At 39.8% G+C, this 14770-nt stretch overlaps 1 protein-coding gene across 1 annotated transcript in view; it reads left to right on the top strand.

Moving 5' to 3' along the window:
- Positions 1–14770, top strand: part of Marf1 (meiosis regulator and mRNA stability factor 1-like protein) — a 514957-nt gene that overhangs the window by 351391 nt on the left and 148796 nt on the right. The window lies entirely within an intron of this gene.

Here is a 14770-nt window from a genome sequence, read left to right as displayed (position 1 = left end):
ATTATTATTATTATTATTAAAATTATTGATTATTATTATTATTATTATTATTATCATCATTATTATTGCTAACCCCTGAAGCCCTATGTACAAACGCCCAAAGAAATAATGACCCAATTCCCAGAACCTTCGTTCAGAAAGTGGTATCTGGCAACTGCCATGGCTTAGATATATTTCCTATATTGTGCACCAGAAAGAGTAGTATTTAGGTAAACAACTGCAAAAAGCAATATACAAATGTTTTTACCGTGTATGTCTCATATTATGTGAGAGGAAACCACAATACTGTACACTAAAGTCGAGGCTTAGCCATACGAAAGAATATGAAATGCACACCCTGTCACTCAACGGTTTCTGGGTTAAATTGGGAGAAACCTTCCTGATACTTATTTTACATCCTAAATCAACAATACTGATGGAAAAATGTCCCATAAAATAAAACTCACAAATAATGGTAATATCGAAATCACGAGTGCCACCAAATTAAAAAAGAAACGTCTAAAAACATATTATTATCTACATTTAATTATCTATGTTGGGTAATATTTACGTGGGAAAACCTGTGAGTGCTGTAAGCAAGATGGTTCGTCAACATGATGCTACAGCCTGTCAGTGCAAGCATATTATTGCTTCTTATTTAGCAAATCTTCCAGCAAGACAGATGTCCCAGCAGCTTATCATGAAAAAGAGAAGAGTTAACGGATAGATAGGCGATAAAGAGAGAGGGAGAACATAGAGAATTTGCCAAATGGAGCCCATCATAGCATAACACAAGACTAAGACAGACAAATTACTGTATGTGCCCAAAAACAGCCCCGAACCACCTGTGTTACTGTCAAGAAGCAAGTCAGTCTGCCAGTATTCAGTTACATTAGTGAAACCATTGCAGTTATTGGGGGAAAATTGGTCATTTTCATTCTGTCTATCTATGGCCAGATGCCTTAATACCATAAGGGGTGACCACAAACAAATTGCCTCCATGTCACCCTGTCCCCCACCATTTCACTGCCCTGCTTCCAGCTCACACCTATCCCCTCTCTCATATACCTCCCTCTATCTTATCCTTGGCCTCCCTCTCCCCCCGTCCACCTCACTCTCATATACCCTTCTCATCAGTATCTCGCTCTCCATCCTCTCCACATAGCCAAACCACCTCATTGTGTTTCTCCTAATGCTTCCTATCACATCCACATCCACACTACAACACTCCTTCACATCATCATTTGTCAGTCTTTCTCTCCAAGTAACTCCACATGCTCCCCTTAAATAGCTCATTTCCACTGCTCTCACCCTTACTCCTGTCCCTCCAACAAGATCCTAAGCTTCACTTCCATACTTTCACAGTAGTGTTACGTAGTAACTTTTTCACTTCCATGCTCACTTCCCTGTTCTTTATCAAAGCATTCAAGGAACCAGCAACCTTTCTTCCCTGTTGTGCCCTTTCAAGCACTTCATCCTTGAACTTCCATCTTTACTCAAAACACTATCCAAGTACAGTACTTAAATGCACTTACATTTTCCATTTCCTCCTCATCCAACCTTACTGTACATTCACTGATTTCACTTCTCTTGAAGACCATAACTTTACTCTTTCCTACGTTCGCCTTTAGATTCCGTTTCTTACACGCTTTCCCAAACCTATTCACCAAGCCTTGCAGCTCCCATTCGTCATCACTTAACAGCACAGTATCATCTTCAAACAACAGTGTAGGGAGTTTCCACACACTGCCCTACCTTGTATCTCTTTTATAACCCCATCCATATACGGATTAATAACTATGAAGACATGACATATCCCTGTTTCAATCCAACCTTCAAGTAGAATAATTCACTCAGTTCAGTATCCTCATGCACTGCACCCTCAGCACCCTCATACACATTCATCACAGTATTCAGGAACTTCCCATCTACTTCATATATCCTTAATACTTTCCACAATCCTTGTCTATCTACATTGTCATATGCTTTCTCCAAATCCATGAAGGCTGCATACAACTTCTTTCCCTTCTCTAGAAACTTCTCCACTAAAGATCTAAGAATGAATATCTAATCTACACACCCTCTTCCCTTCCTAAAACCTCCCTGTTCTTCTCCAACTAATGCCTCTTGCTAAGAAGCGAGATTTGCCAGTTAGGTAGCTGAGGTGTTTCTCGATGTTTCCCGATGTTCCAGTACAAGTCAGAGTTGTCAGTTTGCCTGCTGTTTGTGAGCATAATTATTTCGTATGTTATGCATTAATTTTTCTGCTCTTTTTCTTTTTATGATGTTTTATTTGTGTGATTGCTTGTTAAATTATGTAATTTAAGTTAGTATGCTAAATAATTTAGTGGTATGTAATGTAAGAAAACTGGCAAGTTTTGGTTGTCTCCAAGTTGGTAACTGTGCTCTCTTTCTAGAATACACCAGAACTGTGGAAAACTAGAAGTTTCTAGTACAGTGCAAGCTTATATAAGGATGGGGAAGAGACTATTTCAAGTTCAGTCATTTTCAGTTCAGTTTGAGTGTGGTGCAATGTCAATGTAGTTTGTATATTTTTGGTACTTATGAAAACAGTGAAGAGTTCTTGGCAAATAGTGAAGCATTATTGAAGTTTGTAGATCATCGTAACTTGTGAAAATAGTGTTGTTGTCAAGCATTAAGTGTGATTGCAGTTAGTAAATTTTGTATAGCTCCAGTGCTTGTGAAAACAGTGAAACGAAGTTGGACAGCATGAAGGGTAGTTATTTGGAAAATAAAGACAGTCAACTTAAGAAGCCAGTGTTTAGTTACGATGCCTAAGCTGATCCTGCATACTGTACACCTAAAGGTTGACCATAGGAAGAACAACTCACTGGGCAACGTCCTTCCTGTACTGTGCTCTTGGAGCCGGTGGCAGTGTGGGATGCGGATATAACACTCTGTTATTTCCCTGACTCTGTCAATAAGTATCCTACCATATACTTTTCCTATTACACGAAGAAGACAAATGTCCCTATGATTACAACACACTTCTTTTCCTCCTTTTCCTTTGTACAAGGGAATAATTATACCTGACTTCCAATCCTCCGGGACTTTACCTTCCTCCCAGGCCAATCTGCACATCTTCGACATCCATTCTACTACTGTCTCTCCCCCATGCTTCAGCATTTCACCACACACTTCATCGATTCCTGGGACTTTCCCCATTTTGACTTTTTCATTGCTTCCACTACTTCCATCCTACTGATTTCTTTCTCTCTTCTCACATCCCATCTTCACCCAGCCATTCCCCAGCCACTTACACTCGCATTACTTCCATTCTGTATGTTCAACAATTCCTTAAAGTGTTCTCTCCACCTGCTCACTTTTCCTCCCTTCTCCACTAGTAATCTACCATTTTTATCATACCCTCCCTGACTAACTTCATTGCCACCCTGTCTAACTCTCTTTACCTTTTTCCAGAACATTTTCTTACATTCCAGCCACTTTACACTCAAATTTCTTCCAAATTCTTTTCATCCACTCTCTTCTTGTCCTCTCATATTAATCTTTTCACCTCTCTCTTCCTCTCTACATATAACTCATCCATCTCTCAGCTTCGTCCACGCCCATTTCTCATCCACTCACTGTATGCTTTCTTCTTTTGTGCCACAGCCTGTCTCACCTACTCATTCCGGCATGCTGTTCCCTGCACCCCTTTCATCTTCTCTTTACCCCACACACCACCTCACATGCTGCACAGATTTCTTCTATGAATATCTTGCACACACCTTCAATGTCCTCCATCTGCTCCAGTTCATATTTACCCAATCTCTCCTCCACTTCTCTCTTATATTCTGCCTTTTTCTCATGCTCTTGTAACCTTTCCGCTCTCCTTGCATAGACTGCTTCCTCCTGTCCTTCCCTTCTTCTTTTTTTCCGTTTCACATGGACCTTGGTTCTCACCACCACCAAGTGGTTGTCAGAAATTCCACTCCCTGAACCTCTGTATGCTCTTCCATCCATAACACACCTTCGCATCCTTTCATCCTCATATACATAATCAGTCATTGCCTTCCATTCATTCAGTTTACCACCTACCCTTCTCAGCACTCGCCATGTATACCTATGGATCATTTTGTGCCTGAAGAGGGTATTGGCTTTCACCAGCCCCCTGCCAGCACAAATGTCCATTAAAGCACTGCCATTCTCATCTGTCTCAGCAGGCACACTCCACTCATCAACTACCCCATCCACCTTCAAGTTCCCTACTTTACCATTCATATCGCCAGTCAAAAACACTCTCTCATTCCTTTCAAACTTTTCCATGCATGCTTCCACACTTGTCCAGAACTTTACACTCGCTCTGCTTGCGCGATTTTGTGTTGGCGCATACACGCACAAAATCGCCCACATTTGTAGTCCCACTTTCAATCTTAACCACACAATTCTTGAGTCAACTGATCCATACTCTCATATATTTTCCTTCCATCTGTTACTCACTACAATACACATTCCTTCTTTTGCCCTCTCATTCTCACCTACTCCCGCACATATACCTCATCCATACTTCCATTCTTTCACACTTTCACCTTGCCATTTAGTTTCGGTCAGTCTACATACATCCACTTTCACACCTTCAAGCATTTATACTCACACGATGAAAATCCAACATGTAATAAAATATGTAGGGCAGATTCATGAAAGAACTGAAGAGGGAGAGTATGATAGTCCAAAGCACAAGTGTGACAATGAAGAGAACTAAAGGCGAAAAGAATTATATAAAAAAAAAGGAGGGGGGGGGCATTGTGACAAAAGCAGTGACAAATCCACTGAATGACTGACGTTACGGCCTGGTGTACAGCAGTGCCAAAGGAGAATTATAGAAATCCTCTAGATTGGTCTCAGAAAAAAATCCACCAGACAGAGAAATTATAAAAGAATAAAAAAAACAATGCTAGACAGGACTTTAACCCGTCGCGTGCTGGTTATTTTTAGCCCTATGGGTCACCCCAGTGCCGGCCATTTTTTTTTTAAACCCCCCCCCCCCCCCCTTTTTTTTTTTTTTTTTTTTTTTTTTTTTTTTTTTTTTTTTGCTAAACCGGTCAATTTTGATGTGAACACAACAAATTTCGTCATTAGAATGCTCACTGAGGCTTGTAAATGAGTTTTATCGAGTCCTGCATACTCATGTACAGGTATAGCCGCTCTCTCACGCTCACCACATACGTGAGAGAAAGCCATTTTCTGTGTAAGATATACTCAGGTATTTATGCTGGGATGGTATAGCAATGTTCAGTACACTTTTTTGATTACTTATTACTTCAGCATCTGTCACAATTTGCGTGTCTTTCTCACTGTGAATGCATTATCTTACACTTACTTGAAGATAGGTTGACTTCATTAGGTACTGTCCTGGCACTTACAAGAAGGTATTTACCACTTGACTTCACTATATAGTCCTTACATTTACAAGAAAATATTTACAACTTACACTTACATGAAAATATTTACATAATGCCTTCACTATGTACAGCACTGGGTGAGACACACAGGCAGAGTAAGGCAGAGTGAACGTGAGGGGGAAAGCGAGTGAGTGTATGGCCTTGACAGCCTAGGGGATGGTAGAGGAACAGTTACCTTATCTGCCTGCCAATTTTTACCTGCGAATCTTGAAAAATGCGGTCAGAGTGAAGTTTTTTATTTTAAACCTTTTTAAAACGGCCCTGGCACTGGCCGCAGAATTATGTCAGACCGTTTTAAAATGGCACTGGCACGCGGCGGGTTTAAAAAACGCCACACATACAGAAAATATTTAAATTTTTACCAGCTAGATTGCTAGTCTCTAAATTTAGCAGGAAAATGCTACATTGGTAACACTGCTGGCATGAGTCGTGACAAGTGGAAACGTGCCAGATCTTGCTTTTTATTTATTTTTTTTTATTTTATTTTTTGTGTGTGTCCAACTCTGGGCATAGGCTTCACAGCCTGCTATCAAGGCCCAGCAGTCCTTCTACATATCATACACCTCTACATGTCACCACTTCAGCACTAACACCCACAGTCTGTATTGAATACATGCTAGGGCTGTCTTATACATGACTGGTGTATTGGTATTAGCAGGGGTATTTTTACATGTCTGCTGGTCTTCTGGTAGATCAGTAAAGCCTGATTTAATGAAATTCAAATCTTTAAACTGTTCCCTGCCCCAGCCGGGATTTGAACCTGGGTCTGTTAGGACTGCAGACCACCTCTCTACTGATTTTTTGACTTAAAAAAAAAAATAAATGCTTAACTAATATTTTCGCAAGATTAATTCTTTTATACCATTAACCCACCCCGTTCCGTTGACATGAATAAACGTCCACACGTTTTGTCACTGCCAATCCCGTTGACGTATATAAACGCGAATCAATTGCAAGGTCCCTAATTTGCACAATTTTCAATTTTCGCGAGTGATTTTTGGTACGTATACACGGGACACCTTCCTCTACAGGATGCCTGGCAGGGACAATGCCTTACCCAGCATGACCCCCCCCCCGACACACACACACACGCCATTGTCTCGGCAATTCACCTGTTACCAGTGACCTGGCCAGTAAAGACATGTCGTGCCACGGTACGAAATTCTGGGCCAGAGTGATTCCCCAATCGATGACAATGTGGAGGACAAACTTTACATATCATTAGAGGAAGAAACAGCCAGAAATGATGATCAGGTAATGTCACCGAAAAGGTCAGGTATGTTGATGTGTTTGGTAAGTGAAACAATGTTATATTGCCTATATAACTGTGTGAAAACCAATATACTCTCATACTACATATAAATTCGTACCAAATAAATAAATAAATACCATTTATGAGTGGTGTGGAATGGTTACCCTCCCATAGAACTCGTTTTCTTTGGAGCCAGCCTGATAGAAAACACAGTAAGGTGAGGAGGTACTGCTACCTGTATCGAGTATTTTAAACCTCAGGTGATCGATTTCTCTATGAATTTTCGATGTTTCTCACCAAAAGCGGAGGTTTGAGCCAAAAAAAAATTTTTCCAAAAATGGTCGGGATTGGGGGGAGTCAGTGGTAAAAAAGTGGTCGGGGCGGGGCGGGTTAATAATGTTTGCAGGAAGGTAAAGACTGTTTCCATCTTCTAACTGCCAATCAAGTGGACATTGCAAGACCTGGGGAGTTTTGTCTGAAACTTAAAGAAAGCGAGTCATCGTTTGTTAGGGTGATTGTACAGGGATCATTGTTTTCCGAGAATGTTACACGTAGTCATGTGCACCACTGTCGTAGTAAGATTTCATAAAACTGGAGAGCAGTAACCCTGCTCCTTTTTTGACGTAAATGGTATTTAACCAATGGAAACTAAGAGATCCAGTGGTGGGAAACATGATGCGGTAACCCCTCCCCGGGTTTGGGGACCCCCCACCACCACCCAGGCCATCTCCCCACCTCCCTTTGCCCCAGTGGATCCTGCCCTCTATGTCCCCTCCCATTCAAACTACCCCCCATACTTCCTGTAGACCGTATTGACTGTGTGGCAAGCATATTCCCTCCCTTTTCCCGCCTCCTGATGCCCCCCCCCCCCCCCCCCACACACACACACACACACACACACACACTCCCTCCACCTCCTTATTCTCCCTTATTTCTCAAAGACGTCCCATTCTCACTCTTAATGAGGACCCATTCTTGCTCATAGCGAGGAGTGCCTTTTCTAAATATTTGATGGTCGATTGTGCAGTAACCATTAGACATATGAGGGTGGTATACACATATTCTGGTGTGTAAAATCAAGCTCTTCAAATATATAAGACCAAACTTTACTTTGGTGCCTTTTTTTCCCCTCTGTGTGCAAAAGGTAACAGTTTTTATTTTTAGCTCTCCTTGACAGCCGATATTGCAGCAACCATGAGTCATGTGAGAGTGAAATATACATTTTCATATGTGAAATTTGTAAGAAAAAATTTTACCTTGGTGAAAGTTGAAAAATCGGACCTTTTTTGCGGTTCCAGGGATAGGCCGAGTCGACGATTTGCAGTCTTTAGGGGTTAACACAGTTCATTCACTTTAAGTGGATAGTTCATATCTCTACTGTTTATATCCTATAGTGTAGTGGCAAAGTAAGACCATACTACAACTCCAAATCCATTTCATAATGCTTGTTCTTGAATGACACTAGTACTGTATTTCGTGGCATGTTAGACGCTGCAGTGTGAAAGACACACCCTAATTCTGGAAGGGAAGTTCTGAGAAAAAAAGTATGGCTTGACCAAGACTACAGAAAGGTTAATTGATATGAGTGGCACTCACCATCTACTCACTCAATGTAGTACTGCTCTCGGGTGTCTCCCCTTTTCTCTCCTCTCTCCATTCCTTCCTTCCTCTTCTGTCTTTCTTTACTTCATTCTTTCCTCGTCCTTCTGCCTACGGGTGACTTTACACTCCCTCTTTTGTCTTTCTTTCTTTCATTCTTTCCTCTTCCTTCTGCCTATGGGTGACTCTACAGTGAGTGACAAGCCTAATTGTTTCCTGTACACCAGGAAACCACTTACTACGCTGGGCGGTAACCATATAATCAAATTATGGGACCTGGTGATTTAGTGGGTAATTACAGCACTCCAGTCGGACTGAGTAGGTGAAGGTTTATATCCAAGGGGTGGTTGGGGTTATTGCTCATGTAATGCCACTCAGGGATGAGTGAGGCTGGTCACTCTCATCTTAAATGTCAGGACCAAATTGCCTAGCCCCAGGCTTCTGCGCTTCTCATGGGGCAACATAGAATTGGATGATGGATGGATTTTTCACTAAAATACACGCTCACCTTTCAGAACCTCTATTCATTACTGTATATCTGTCTTTGGTTTCTTTATTTTTATGTAAAAGAAGGGCACAAGACATGAAAAACAACCCCTTCCTTACATAATGTTACTGCATTCAATGACACTATGTTAACACATTAGTCTCTCTCTTCAGTACTGTATATATATGTTTGGTGTCTTATTTTTATGTAAAAGAAGGGTATGAGACAAGAAAAACATACAACCCCTTCCTTATAAAATGTTACTCCAAGCCACGATTCCATCTTAACACTACCGGTTTGTTTATGAAATATGAAGTCCAAAGTGTCCGATTCCTTTCGTACAGTAATTTGAGATGTGATGTTCATCTCTATTAAAGTACACTAAATATGTATCAGTATATAAAGATGAATATTATTTTTCGTGAAATGAACTTAAAAAAACAAAACTCAATAAAACCCGTTCTTTCATTCATTTAAGAAAATATAAAGGCCATTAAGTGAAGGAATACACTATATCTCCAACACAAATGCATGCATGTACTGAATTTTAGAATCACAGACAACACAACCAGGTTTTCAAAAATCAGTTACAAGGAATGTTTACACCATTTTATGTACCCTAAAAGTACCAGAAGTCATCCTAATATGGAGTGATCGAATTTCCATATCGCTAGGCGCTAAACTGCTAATAATGCTGTAATTTCAGGAAGTATTGTTTAATGTTGCAACGTTTTTCCCATTTTTCACTAACAGTAATATAAGACTGCTTCCTTCTATGATGCTGTTGTATCAAATGAAACAAAATATCAGTACGAGATGCCAGCCTAACAAGGGTTTTTGAATTTCCATATGAGACAGACATCTGTTACAATAACTCAACAAAAGTCATGCTAGCTAACATCTCCACTATGATTCCCATGCTAGTCAGTGATTGGATAGCAAGTGATCATTATTGCCTTTCTGAAGGTTAGCAAGGGGTTCAGAAGTGATCATGTTCTGAGAGTTGGGGGAATGCTAGGTGCTAAACTGCTAAATTGCTAAACTGCTAAAAAGCTGTAATTTCAGACAGTACTGTTTAATGTTGCAGTTGTTTTTCCTGTTTATCAGTAATGGTTATAATACTGTTTCCTTCTATTATATTCTAATCTCGAATGAAATAAAACATCAGTAAGAGAAGCCAGCCAAACAAGGGTTATTGAATTTCCATGAGACAGACGTCTGTTACAATGACTCAAATGTCATGCTAGCCATCATCTCCAGTATGATTCCCTTACTAGCTACTGAGTGGATGGCAAGCAAAGTGATCATGACTGCATTTCAGAAGGTTAGCAGGGAGTTCATCAGTGATCATGTTAGCCTGCTAATGTAGGGTGTATGCTAGATGCTAAATTGCTAAACTGCTATACTGCTAAACTCCCAGACTGTCACATGGCCAGTTGTAAACAAACCCTAAATTTTTTCTTGAGCCTGGGTGATTCCAAATTAAAATCTGAGTATATACACAACTGAATGTAACTTTTTACAATAAATCAAAGGTGTTTATACTCAAAAAAATACTTGACTGCCAAACAGTGAGATGATCCTCTGGGTAAGTGATTCTTCTAAATGGAGCCAAGGTCTTAGTCTCGCCTCCAGGACGCAGGGGGATATTTGAAGGTGATTTTGAGACAAAAAAGTGCGTCTTCCATCCCACGAAATTCGGTATTAATCTCATTATACTGGACAGCATTAAAAATAGAGAGTTGGCAGTTTTCTGCCTAACTTAAGTGAACAGAAAATAGTATGCAGTAGGCGGTCTCATCACAAGTTTTGACCAGTACTTTTTACTTTACTCTGTTATCCCTTGGTGCATTACCCGGCATGCGTTGTTATGCATCACAGCAAATGGGCTGGACTTAATAAAATTCCCTGAAGTCCAAAAATGGAAATCTGTGCCATTCATCTTGTCAGCCACACACAATTTCTTGAGAGTTTTACTTGTAATTTAGAATTCTGGTTCACAACAGATTGTTTCATTTATTTTTTTGTTACCATACACAATGAATCGGACAGATGCAACCAGAACATGTTTGATTTAGATTGCACATGATTGATTCTGCTCTGTGTGTGTGTGTGTGTGTGTGTGTGTGTGTTCTTACCTTACCTAACTGTTCCTACCTAATTGTATCTTTACAGGAATCAGTCAGGCTCGTACTGTCCCATGTATTAAACAATTTTTATCATACATATCCATAAAACTATGAATAGTTTTGGCACACAGAATTTTATTCGGTAGTGCATTCCACTGATCAGCTACCCTATTAGGGAAACTGAATTTCCTTACATCTTTATTGCCTCTCTTTTTTATGTATTTTTTTGCGGTGTCCTCTTGCTGATGCTTCCCCATAGGTTATGTATTCATTTATGTCTATTTTCTCTTTTCCTGAGATGCATTTATATAGCATAATCATGTCTCTTTTCTTTCCTTCTCTTCTGTAGTGTTGGTAGATTCAGTTTTTCTAATCTTTCTTTGTAGCTTAGATCCCATAAGCTTGGTAGCCATTTTGTAGCTACCTTTTGCACTTCTTCTGTCCTATCTATATGTTTTTTGAGTTGAGGATTCCAGACTACTGATGCATACTCTAGGATTGGTCTGATGAATGATGTTATTATCTTTCTCAGCAAGTCTTCATTTGTATATGTGAATCTGCACTGAGTGACAAACCAAATGGTTTCATGAACACCAGGAAACCATTTACTACGCTGGGTGGTAACCATATAACCAAATTTTGGCGCCCGGTGGTTTAGTGGGTAATTACGGTGCTCCAGTTGGATTGAACCTGTGTAGGTTAGTATCCAAGGGGTGGTTGGGGTTTATTTCTCACGTAATACCACCCAGGGATGAGTGAGGCTGGTCACTCTCATCTTAAATGTCAGGACCAACTTGCCTAGCCCCGGGATCCTATGCTTCTCACGGGGCAACGTAGGATTGGATGAGGAATGAATGAAAATGTTATTCTTATATTAGCAAGAAATGTATACATGTTACCTACCTTCTCACTGATGTGGTCAGCCGGAGATAGTCTGTTATTGATAATCACTCTCAGGTCCTTCTCCCTTTCTGATATGTGTAGGGTCGATCTTCCCAACTTATAATCCCAATCAGGTCTTTTTTCACTTCTGCCAGACTTAATTACATGACATTTAGCCTCATTAAATTCCATTTGCCATTTATTGCATGGCTACATGACATTTAGCCTCATTAAATTCCATTTGCCATTTATTGCGCCATTCATGAAGGTCATTCAATTCTTCTAGTAGCTCTCTGCAAGAATTGTGTTAGTAATTTTCCTTTGTATTTTTGCTTCATCAGGAAACATATTTAGATAGCTTCCATTTCCAATGTCACTGTCTGTCATTTATATATATAGTAAATCCATCACTAAGTCGAACTATATGGGGCTCTACCCTGGTTTGAGTTACCAAATTTTCGGTCTTACCCAATTTTCACCCCCCAAAATTGCTAAGACTTGTCCTTTCAACACTAAATTAATGGAGCATGTATAAATAAATAAGTTATGAAAAAAAAAAAAAAAATCAGTGCATTTAATATACCTTTAATTGGTAGAAAATAATCCATAGAGGCAGTGCAGACCTGTCGGCAGCTTGTGTTGGAGATGGATTTTCACCCCCCAAATTGCAAAGACAGTACTTATTACTTTTCTTTTCAACACTAGAATAGAGGAGCATATACAGTGTATAAATGAATAAAAAAAAGAAAGAAAAAAAAAAATTCAGTGCACCTAATTAACCTGTCGTTAAAGGTAGTACAGACCCATCGGCAGCTTGTGTTGGAGATGGAGGTGGTGGTGTTCACAATTTAACGTAACATTCTAAACAGTACCCAGTATTTATTTCACTGAACATGAAGAATTAAACTTAAATGTTATCACTATAATAGACTGCAATGTAACACTTGCAGAAATAATAATACTGAATTTTAATCATGATCACGTAACACTAAGTCACACGCACACATTTTTTTTTCCCATTTAGTCAAATTAGAGTTTTCATGAACACACACACAGACACTATTCGGTGTCTTTGCCAAGATTACTTGAATTGCTGGTTATCTGAAGAGCTGTAGAAGCAGAATCACTGCTGGAATCAGGAGAAGGGATAGGCCGACTCCTTGGCACAGGCTTAGAGAAGTCATGAATCTTCCCCTGCTTCTGCTGCGAACACTGGCGACGAATAACCAAGCCTCGCAACTCCCTTACATGCTTATAAAAATTTTGTGCTTCTGTATCATCAACATAATCCAGCCAAGATATGACAACATCCATTGAGTCACGAACATCCAACATCACTGTTCTTTTCCTCGTCATCATCATCTTCATCTTTCTTCCCAGCCACAAACTCAGCAATTTCTTCTGTTTGGTGATGATACCCAGGATCATCTGCATCTATTTCAAGCCACTGGATAACATCATCTTCATTAATATTCTTCTCAATAACTTCAAGATAATCTGAGACTTTAAAGCCAGTGAAATTAGACAAGCAGCAGACTGGCGGCCACACGTCTGCCTGGTGCCACCTTTGTCCCCCTGCCTCCGCATCTCGGCCTACTTACATACATGGTCTCGGTCTGAGTACGGCTTACCGAAGATTCCGTCTTGTAAAAGTTTGACTTGCAGGGTTTACTGTACTAAAATCATAATTGGTGCCAGCACTGAGCCCTGTGGGACTCCACTATAGTCACTTCCCTCCATGATGAGTAATTTCCCCTTAGTACTGTTCTTATTCCTCTTTTTTTTCTGAGAAAATCCTGCATTCAACAGTGCAGGTTGCCTTGGATACCTCCTTGATGGTACAGTGTCCAGAAAAGTCTTTGGTGCAGTACTCTCTCAAATGCTTTCTTGATATCTAAATAGGTACTGTCCACCCATCCTTCTCTTTACTGTAATGTTTTTGCAAGTCTGTCATAGTAGCCTAATAGATTAGTAACACAAGATTTTCCCTTTCTAAAACCAAACTGCCTTTCTGTTATCATACCGTTTTCTTCTAGATGGTTTACCCAAACTTTTCTTGTCGGCTTTTCTAGTATCTTACAGTATTGGTCAGCAAAACTGGTCAGTAGTTGAATGGATTCTGTCTATTTCTTTTCCTGAATAGTGGAACAATGTTTGCTTTCTTCCAAATATCAGGTACATCTATAAAATAGTTTGGGTTCTTCCCTACATTTGTCAGTTATACCTTTTTCAAGGTTCCTTTCTTCTTCTCTACGTATTCTTGTATATTCATTTCTAGTTCTTCTATATTCTTCCTTTGTTCTGTTATTACCTCTCTTTCTCCAGTTGTTCCACGCCATGTCCCTCCTCTCTTTTTTTTTTTTTTTTTTTTTTTTTTTTTTTTTGCTATCATACACCTTCAATTAAACCACTCCTTTTTCCTGTTTTCTTTTCCCCTTACTCTTGGCACATATTTTTTTACTCCCGAATTATAGAGGTCTAGAAGGATATCCCACTTCCTCTGTATCTCTCTTGTTTCTCAGAATTTTCTCCAATCCGCATTTTCGAAAAATTTTCTCAGTCCTGTAAAGTTTGCTTTCCCAAAGTTGTATCTTCCCTGCCTATAAAGCTCGTGTCTTGGCACCACGTTCCCTATTATCATCTGGAACTTAGTGACCACATGATCACTTTTTCCTACAGGACACAGATATTTCAAAGATTCAACTACGTCAGGTTCTTTGGTTACCAGTAAATCTAATCTTGCTGGTGTGTCACCACCTCAGAATCCTGTGTCTTCTTTGACCCACTGCGTCATTACATTATTCATTGCTATATATAACAATATACTGCCCCACAAATCTTCGCTGCCTCCTGAGTCCCATTCCTCCCAGTTCACCTCTTTACAATTAAAATCACTCATTAGAATTATATTGTTGCTTTTCTCAATCTTTTTCAGTAGGTTCGAAAGTGGTACATAACTAACAGGGAAAAACAAGATGGAAAGTAATAGACTCAAGCGATGGCAAGTCTGTAAACATGA

This window comes from Coenobita brevimanus, chromosome 23 (genome assembly GCF_032717465.1).
Source record: "Coenobita brevimanus isolate Jiangsu-jjx chromosome 23, ASM3271746v2, whole genome shotgun sequence".
In the NCBI taxonomy this organism is placed as follows: domain Eukaryota; kingdom Metazoa; phylum Arthropoda; class Malacostraca; order Decapoda; family Coenobitidae; genus Coenobita; species Coenobita brevimanus.
This window is presented reverse-complemented; position numbering and strand designations above follow the sequence as displayed.